Genomic DNA, 10309 nt, shown 5'->3' with positions numbered 1-10309 from the left:
AACAAACGGAGCGTCGAAACAGTACACAAGTTGTGTCTCTCGGCTTTCCAACTTCCAACTTGGAGATATCAGCTCCAGCCGCTGCTAATCTATACACACAACCCTTGTCCACACCCGTTTACCAATAAGTGTGTCCTGGGTAAAGTTTTACCTATGCCGGTTTAAGCGAACCGATCGACTATATTCGCTACTGCGAATGCCTGCTGTGGCGATAACGCTTCAGATGAACGCAATTCAATAAACTACACCTCGATAGTTTCCCAACTACACTACACCACACCACACTATTACATATTTCAGACATGTGTGAATTGGATTTCACTTTCAAAATATCGTGTGACGTTGTTGTATTGGAATACTTCAACAATTATGAAATACATTCATGTAAAAATTGGACTGATATTGAAAAATGTTAGATTAAATCTCCTTATCGAAACTTTACTCTGGATCTCAATAGTCAAGCAATAATCAACTACAAAAACTGCATGTGTTTGGGAAATTAATCTATCTACATATATAATATATGGATTTAACTTTTGAAATTTAGTCTTACTCTCAATTTTCAACAACCAGCTATGGACTAAATACAATGTTCTTAATCCAAAAGGACTTAAGCATAAATTAGAACTCAGGCATCAATATTTATTTACTGTTTACCCAGATCCATAGTACTACTTTTCTATTTTATCCAATTCTGACACCCACAAGCAATGAAGTCATTTTTTTGCTCGTTTTTCATCAGCTTTTCCAATTTCAGCACTTTTTTTTCAGAGTTCATTAAATTCATTAGAATCTAACGATATCTGCTTAATGATAAGGCAGATGGTCTCATAAGCCAGCAGTATAGCTCGGTGGTTGCATTAATGCTAAGCATCGAGAGGTTGCCGGGTTCAAGTCCTGTGTTAACCTCGATTAAATATAATTTATTCCGAATGTATCTGATTTCATTGTTGAAACGGTTCCTCATCAAACTGGCAAAAACCATACTACCTACTATTTGACACCAATATTTGAATATGATTTCAAATTCATCTACATATATATATATATATATATATATATATATATATATATATATATATATATATATATATATATATATATATATATATATATAAATGAATGTCTGTGTGTGTGTCTCGAATAGGCTCCTAAACCACTAAACCGATTACGATGGAACTTTCAGGATTTGTTGTATGCATATCCGGGAAGATTACTATGAAAAAAAAATCGCCCAAAAACGGGAATGAGTGTCATTGCAACGCTATAATTTCAAATGTTTTAGCATCGCGATCAACGTTTTCGTTGCCTGCGTTTTTATTCCGACAAATGGGAACGGGAACGGGAACGGGAATTGCATGCGTTATTGTGGCATTGCAACGCATTCCGGGTTCAGCTAGTAATCTATAAATTTATATATGTACCAAGTTTTTAAGTTTAATACCATAGGTGTGGTAACACGTAATGTCATATCATTTTTTAAATATTAAATGTACATATATTAAAAGTTTAAAGCTACCTTATTTTCTGAAAACGGTTTTGAAATATGTCAACATTGTATCCGTAAACAAATTCTTACATAAGATACATGTATAGAGAATCACTGACTAATGTCATCCATGATACACAAATCTGTCATGATTGACAGAAATTGGTTCTTTCCTTGATGTGTTTCCAAAAAAATTGACAGTTACAGTGGATAAGTTTGATATAATGACGAATCTATACCAAAATCAAAACACGTCTCAATAGCAAATCAAATTTTACGTTTTTTTTTAATTTTAATTTACTTAAAATAAAAAAGGTTTTCTGACCATCCTACCTACTAACATCTATGTACATGTACATACCTACTTTATATATGTCACTCTTGCTTTAATACATATTATGTATTTTCAGTCGATCAAAGCCTTCATTTTGGCCATCGAAAAGAATCGATCCGATTGAAAGTTAATTGGAGTTGCTTTGTCTTTGTGACAGGTTCCTGCCGATGACAGGTAAGCGTCCATCGTCGACGCGTGCCACAATATAGACAGCAACCGTTCCTTTAAGTTTCGAGTTCCGGTCGATGTTCCGGTATCAGTTGCCGACAGTTGTTGACTTACCCGTTGCCACAATCTGATCACATTGACAGATCAGAGTTTTGGTACGCAACTTTGATAATCCCCTCCCTACCTCCCTCCGACAAGAATATACATACATATGTAGATAGGTATACCTACAAAGTGTGTGGTGAGAATCACGAATGTTTAGTGTGAGTACAATAATAAACTTTCTTCTTGGCATATGGAATTAATGTGGAATCAGCAACAGATAACATGAAAGGCAATGAATAATAATACGATATCTATCAAAACGACCTCTTAATACCCGACATTCCGCACGAACCGAGCCTATATCACACTCAAAGCACTAGAAAGCTCGTTTCGCCTTGATAAAGTTTCAATGAGAACATTTCAAAGGCTCATTTCTCAAATTATTACAACTTATATTTAAATTTTACTTTCAAGCGATCATGAAATATACAAATGCAAACGGTAGGTAGAGTTTTACAAATTTAAGCCATGTAATGCTTTAGCGACTAAATTCTCAATATTCGCCAATTGACGACCCAGGCCCCAGCAGATTTTTCTTTAAGATGAAAACTTAATTATAATATTATTACTAATTTTAAATAAAAGTTGATATAAATCAGCTTATTTTCATAAAAAAAGATATATATTGCATTTAATTTTTTATTTTCAACTTCGTGTATTTTGAATCGCCAGTAGAGACGGAAAAATACATTCGCAGTCTGATTGACTAAAAACACAAAGAAACAACTACATATAAGAAATCTTTGACATCGAAAAGTGTCAATGGTATCCCGTTATGTTTCTCTCTATATGTATTAAGCTTTTTAAGATATTGCACAATCATTTTGACAAGAAGATGTCGCAAATTTAGCCTACATATGTAGACTTCAGCTGTGAATGGACGTATCTTCATTTCATTGCTAATTCTAACAATCGTATTATTTCTACAAGATTCTTCTACATTTCTTCAAATATGGAAATCACCGATATCAATATCTGTCATACATATGCCAATACAAGAATCAAATATCACCAAACACACTCAACGATGTAAGTTTTACTAAGGAACGCGGTGGCATAGATTGGGCGTGATGGCGTTTTTTGTTTTGTTTTAGTGTGCAAAACTTTCTAAAAATACAATAAACCCGAATTAGGTTTTGTGGAATGCCCACTGTTTAAGGTCATGAAACACCCACTGTTTACAAGCCAGGGACGTGACGTCCCATACCATTCAATGTATTTTTGCCCTAAGGTTAGCTGAAGTCATGGTCATAATTAAAGGTGGAATCAAGTCATACATATACATTTTTCATAAATCTTATATTCATCCCATCTTTCAAAAATTACAACCAGTTGATCGGAGCTTGTTGCGTGAGTAGGGCTCTTGTCCGAATCGAATAGTAGATATTTCGATATTACAAACAGCCGTGGATCAAGATATCCGGCAAATTGCTTGCAACAATAAGATCAATTCTCGGTACTCTCTCGGCACGAAATGGTACCAAGACTGCGATCATTAATAACCCGCCCCAATCGATATACACATTCGTTATTATTAATGTATAAATAAATACTTGGGCTGCGATTGACGGCCGTTTAGGGGTTATCGTACAGCGACGAAGCGCATATGTGATTCGCATCATCACGCTTTTGGCCCCATGCGACTCGATAAATTGATGATATATGATGATCGTTCGAGGCCGAAATAGGATTGGTGCACACGATTGATAGCTTCGATTGGACGATTATACTAAACCAAAACGCACTTTAACCGCTTTTAAAGAATATAGCCAATATAAAACATTTCTCATAACACATGTAAATGAAGACTACATATGTGTCACTATTTTAACCTCAACCAAACACTAACAATGATTGTTTCATTTCATGCTCTCACCAATGATAACACATGCTATGGTATGCTGCATTTTTTTTAATGTTAAATAAGTCAGAAAATTTATATATTTGCACATTGCAACGTCTTTGCACGACAAATCCTTCTTCTTTTTTGTAGATTAATTTAGCTAACTTTCACCAGCAACCCGGTTGGGCATATAGGAATGTATGTACATATATGCTCTAGATATTGGAGACTTTGCCAACATATTTGTGCGAGCCACAGGAGGAGAAAACAAATCACGATTCCTCAGGTCCCTGAACTTACTAGGTGCATAAAACTTAAATTCATTAAGATCCTGAGGATTATGTACTAACCCATTTAATAGCTTAAAAAAGTGCTTTCCCAGAAACATAACACGGCGAGACTCCAATGAGTTGAACCCCAACGCCCTAATAGGAATGCACTAGGATATAACCAAGGATAATAACCATACAATTTCATATAAAGAATATATGAAACACGATAATTTTCCATCACTTATAAAGACGCATTTTGTACCTACTATATATTACTGTATATCAATATATACGTAAATCCAAACAAGCTAATATCAAATAAATGCCGTGTTTTATCATCGTGTATTAATAATGCACGTTAACACGCGTTAACAATAATTATAGAATTACATATATATCTATGGCGTTAACTGTATGTGCATAAGTTTAAATTTAATATTTTCTTATATAACGTGCTGGATGGTATTAAATGAACGTAGCGATTCCAGAGCAGGTAGATACTTACTCTTAAATACCTCAAATTGGATCGAAGCGAATAAAATAAAAACAAAACGAAAAAAATGAGCGAACGGTGTAGTCGTGCCAACCGCAAACAACAAACATTAAGACATCTCGAATAGTGAGTGTGTGATTTAATTGGGACTCGAATGATGGACGATGGTGAGTTAATGAACCCAGCCGACAATTAATTTGGACCGTTTCGGCGCCCTTTGTCTAGTCCTCGTATGTGGAGCGTCGGCACGCAAAAGGTTAATCGCGTCGAACCAACATTCCCATACTACATAGAACTACATACATATGTACATACATACATAAAATAAGTAAATAAGTTCATTCATATACATATATATATATATATATATATATATATATATATATATATATATATATATATATATATATATATATATAGGAAGTCCGCTGGGTAGTAGGGAGGATTGCAGGAGAGAGAGACAAGTAAAAGCGATCTCAATTCAATCTTATGTTTATTTAGAACAATAGGTAATCGATGCGCGTACGCAACCGACGCGTCAAGGCGCGACGCCTACTACTGTCGCTACCGCACACGGTTCGGTAGTACCAACCTTAACATTAATACATACAGTGCATAATACCAACTGTTCGGCATGAGCCACATCATTATACATAATTATAATCATTTTATATTAATATCCTATATATATATATATATATATATATATATATATATATATATATATATATATATATATATATATATATATATATATATATATATATATATATATATATATATATTGTTGCGTAAGGGTGGGTGGAGGATCCAAGTAAAAGCCAACCGTCGTTTCACAGCATTTATTGATGATTATGGAGATACACGTATTGCCACTGTTCAATCCAGAATGACATGAGATCGCCTACGTACCGCCTTATAAGGGGTAGATCTCTCAGGACGTCTAATCTGTTTACCTACAGTATAGTCACGTATTCGGATATGTATTCCCACGGTATGAGAAGTGCAATCATTGTTTAGCTTTCATGCACTTAGCTCGTCGCTAATCCCTAAAACCACTTACACCGGTCTCACGGTCTCTCAAGACGTCTAATCTGTTTACCTACTGTATAGTCACGTATTCGGATATGTATTCCCACGGTATGAGAAGTGCAATCATTGTTTCATGCACTTAGTTTGTCGCTAATCCTTAAAACCCACTTATACCAGTCGCACGGTATGCATTTAGTTAATCCGTTAACAGATATCCGTTACAGATAATCTTTGAACGGTCAGTCTCTGGGATTCTATTTGCTTACTCCGCGGCGTACGTTACATTGCCTCCCTCTTAGGTCAAATCGTCCCGATTGACCAACAAATCCGAACTGATAAATCTACAGTAGTTACATTTATCTCTGATATCAGTCACAGTTACATTTACAATTACAGTCGTGATCTTTACAGTTACAATGGAAACAATGACATTTAATTTCTACTACCGTTACATTAACGTTACCTTTACAATTTAAATTCTGTAACAGTTAGATTAACGTCATCTTTACAATGGAAACAATTGCATTAAACTTTCGTTACATTTCAATTTACGACACCTTTACAATGTAGACAATTACATTAAACTTTCGTTACCCTTCAATTTACGACACCTTTACAATGGAAACAATTACATTGAACTTTCGTTACATTTCAATTTACGTCACCTTTACAATGTAAACAAAAACATTTAAAATTTCGTTACACTACGATTTACGTCACCTTTACAATGGAAACAATTACATGAAAACTTTCGTTAAACTTCAATTTACGACACCTTTACAATGTAAACAATTACATTAAATTTTCGTTACACTTCAATTTACGTCAACTTTACAATGGAAACAATTACATTAACTTTCGTTAAACTTCAATTTACGTCACCTTTACAATGGAAACAATTACATAAAACTTTCATTACACTTCACTTTACGTCACCTTTACAATGGAAACAATTACAGTTATATTTCTAATCCCCTAAAATTAGTCATCCGATGTTCTACATTTGGAAATCATTATTTGTTAGCTCTTCGGTCCAAAATTTTCTCACGTGTTTGGTCCATGTTGCTCGTATCACCAAAGTCCAAATTTGCTATGGCAGCCCCGTATTCCTGTCATGTGGTCCAGCATCCTGCTGCAGACCAACGTTCAACCCAGAACGTGCTCCAAAGCCATGTCCCACAAGAATGGCTCCCATCCTCACAAAAGTGACTTGGTCCATGTCTCTCGTGTCACCATCGTCCAAATTTGCTACGGTGGCCCAGTGTTCCTCTGTCATGTGGCCCAGCATCTTGCTGCAGACCAACGTTCAACCCAGAACGTGCTCCAAAGCCATGTCCCACAAGAATCGCCACCATCCTCACAAAAGTGACGGTTGACCCTGGAAAATGTGCACCCCTCAGTCTGCCACTCTGCTGGTGGTGCTTCTTTTCCGTTCCCTTGACCCTGGAAAATGTGCACACCTCAGTCTGCCACTCTGCTGGTTGTGTTTCTTTTCCGTTCCATTGACCTTGGCACCCAACAGTCTGCCACTCTGTTGAATGTGCTTCTTTTCCGTTCCATTGACCCAACTGAAATCCATTTCTTTCTGATGTATTTTCCCGTTACATCTGCGAGATGATCTAAGCACTGCTGCAACTGTCCATGTATTTTTTTAGGTACTCGTGTTTCCACTAGTTTCCAACTAGATTTTTTTCGATGTTGACGTATATCAATTGTTCCGCTCTCTCTCGTTGAAGTCGCGATCTGGCGTTTCTTCGGTTTCAAATGCCCTCACGTGGTTGATCCAAGTCGCTCGTTTCCCCAACGTTCAAATTTGTTACGGTGGCCCCGTCTTCCTGTCATGTGGCCCAGCATCTTGCTGCAGACCAACGTTCCACCCAGAACGTGCTTCCGTTGCCATTCCCTCTGAAGCGATGCCTCTTTCCTCCCAAAAGTGACTTGATTGACTCCGCCGACTGACCAACCCACATTTATCCAATCTGATAAATATGCCTCTCTGCCGTTGCATGGTTCCGATTGAATTCCATTTCAATCCGTTTACTTTCCGACTCTTCCAATTAGACTCGACTAGTTTCCAATTAGATTTTTTTCCAGTTTGTTGACATCTGCCGTCAACAAACAGTTGAAGGGAATAGTGGCTTGTAATCGACATCTCTCAGTTGTAGTCGATCTCCACTCCTCTTCTGACGACGATGCTTTCCCGTGGATCGACGTCACCTACAGCCGCTAACTCTTGCTACTTGCGGCGAATTGGCGAACTGCCCTCTTCCCGGTCGCCCTTTGGATGACTCTGCAATTGCCGGATGCTGCTCTCCGATGTTGCCCTTGACAACGCCTCAAGTTGTCCTCTCCCGGCAGCACTTGTACGAAACCTCCCGTTTCGTAACCTCCCTCCGTCATCCCGATGAATTCTTGCTCCTCCGCATTCCTGCTCTCCGCTCCTCTTCTGACGACGATGCTTTCCCGTGGATCGTCGTCCCCAACAGCCGCTAATTTTTGGTACTTGCGGCGTAAGTGGACCGGTGAACTGCACTCGTCCCGGTCGCCCTTTGGATGACTCTGCAATTGCCGGATGCTGCTCCTCGATGTTGCCCTTGACAGCGCCCCAAGTTGTCCTCTCCCGGCAGCACTTGTACGAAACCTCCCGTTTCGTAACCTCCTTCCGTCATCCCGATGAATTCTCGGCGGCCACCGCCGATAATGTCAAAGTCGAGTTGCAGTGATAACTGCAATTCGACAACCGAATATGTGATGACCGATTCTGTGTGTTGCAGTGAAAACTGCATTTTTTTATTTCGTGTCTCCATGGCTCGAACTCTCTCCTACAGCTCCCGAGGATGGCTTCGCTGTAGCTTCTCTTCCTTCGCTGGTGACTTTGTTCCACGGCCCATCTTGGATCCCACTTCTGACGACCAGTGTTGCGTAGGGGTGGGTGGAGGATCCAAGAAAAGGCCAACCGTCGTTTCACAGCATTTATTGATGATTATGGAGATACACGTATTGCCACTGTTCAATCCAGAATGACATGAGATCGCCTACGTACCGCCTTATAAGGGGTAGATCTCTCAGGACGTCTAATCTGTTTACCTACAGTATAGTCACGTATTCGGATATGTATTCCCACGGTATGAGAAGTGCAATCATTGTTTAGCTTTCATGCACTTAGCTCGTCGCTAATCCCTAAAACCACTTACACCGGTCTCACGGTCTCTCAAGACGTCTAATCTGTTTACCTACTGTATAGTCACGTATTCGGATATGTATTCCCACGGTATGAGAAGTGCAATCATTGTTTCATGCACTTAGTTTGTCGCTAATCCTTAAAACCCACTTATACCAGTCGCACGGTATGCATTTAGTTAATCCGTTAACAGATATCCGTTACAGATAATCTTTGAACGGTCAGTCTCTGGGATTCTATTTGCTTACTCCGCGGCGTACGTTACAATATAATATATATATATATATATATATATATATATATATATATATATATATATATATATATATATATATATATATAAATATATATATATATATATATATATATATATATATATATATATATATATATATATATATATATTATATATATGAGTAATATATATAAGTACTACTTTTATGCCCGTTGAAATTTCAACGGGTGCTTTCGAATTGATACATGATTTAAAATAAAGTTACAATATGAATAGTAATAATTAATCGGAATCGGAACTGAAACAGAAATCGGGAATCAGTTTTGCCAATTAAACAATGCAATATTACGGTACGATATTTTACGGACATACGGTTAGCTAACATTGAAGTAAGCTATTGTTTCCAACGTTAATCTAGAGAAGTTTAATCATTAACGAACAGATTTAAATTTACATAGGAATCTTGTCAGATTAAAGCGATGACAGCTAGCTACCCAAATGCGGCTTTCTACCACCTCTTGGCAACTCACAGTTTAAAAAGTAGGAAAAGTTTACTTTTTCAGTCTCACTTACTCTCATCTCATATAAACTTAATATTACAAGCTCTTATACTTTCTCAAATACGTTTTTAATTCACCAATAGATAAAATAGTTAAGAGGTTTAGGTTACTTATTCATTTGGTAGACTCTCTGATTTTTTGTAAGACATACCTTTTTGGAGTCCGGAAGTTTAACCTTAATTAAGGTAATTATTATAACTAATATAATATAAGGTAATTGTAATATAACTAATATAATGTAAGGCAATTGTAATATAATTAAGGTAATTGTAATATAACATAAGACAATTGTAGTAGCTATTTATAATTTTGTAAACTTAGACAAGATCGCCTTTCATTCTTCGTATGACAACTCTGTTTATCAATTTGAGGCGGTTAATTTTAATTAGGTAAATAACAACCTTATTTACATCCAGTTACAACCTTAAAACCTTATTTATACCAACCCAATTTTTAGATTGTTTACATCCCTTCCGATAGACAAAATTAAAACCAGTCCGCACTTAAATTTTAACCGTCAAAGTATTATTCAATCTGTAGCCGTATTTGTACGCGAATTTGCTTTATGTTATTTTTCCAACTAATTAGCATCGGAGT

General features: G+C 36.9%; 1 long non-coding RNA gene across 1 annotated transcript; it reads right to left on the bottom strand.

The window, feature by feature from the left end:
- Nucleotides 1–5531: 5531 nt before the first annotated feature.
- On the bottom strand, nt 5532–7101 carry LOC143918221 (uncharacterized). The gene is made up of 2 exons (XR_013261102.1): nt 6551–7101; nt 5532–6484 (listed from the first exon to the last, which is right to left on the bottom strand). It is a non-coding gene; the product is annotated as an uncharacterized LOC143918221 (long non-coding RNA).
- Nucleotides 7102–10309: the final 3208 nt, after the last annotated feature.

This window comes from Arctopsyche grandis, chromosome 10, assembly GCF_051622035.1.
Source record: "Arctopsyche grandis isolate Sample6627 chromosome 10, ASM5162203v2, whole genome shotgun sequence".
Classification (NCBI taxonomy): Eukaryota; Metazoa; Arthropoda; class Insecta; order Trichoptera; family Hydropsychidae; genus Arctopsyche; species Arctopsyche grandis.
The sequence above is the reverse complement of the archived record's forward strand: the minus strand, read 5'-3'. Positions and strand labels throughout refer to the sequence as shown.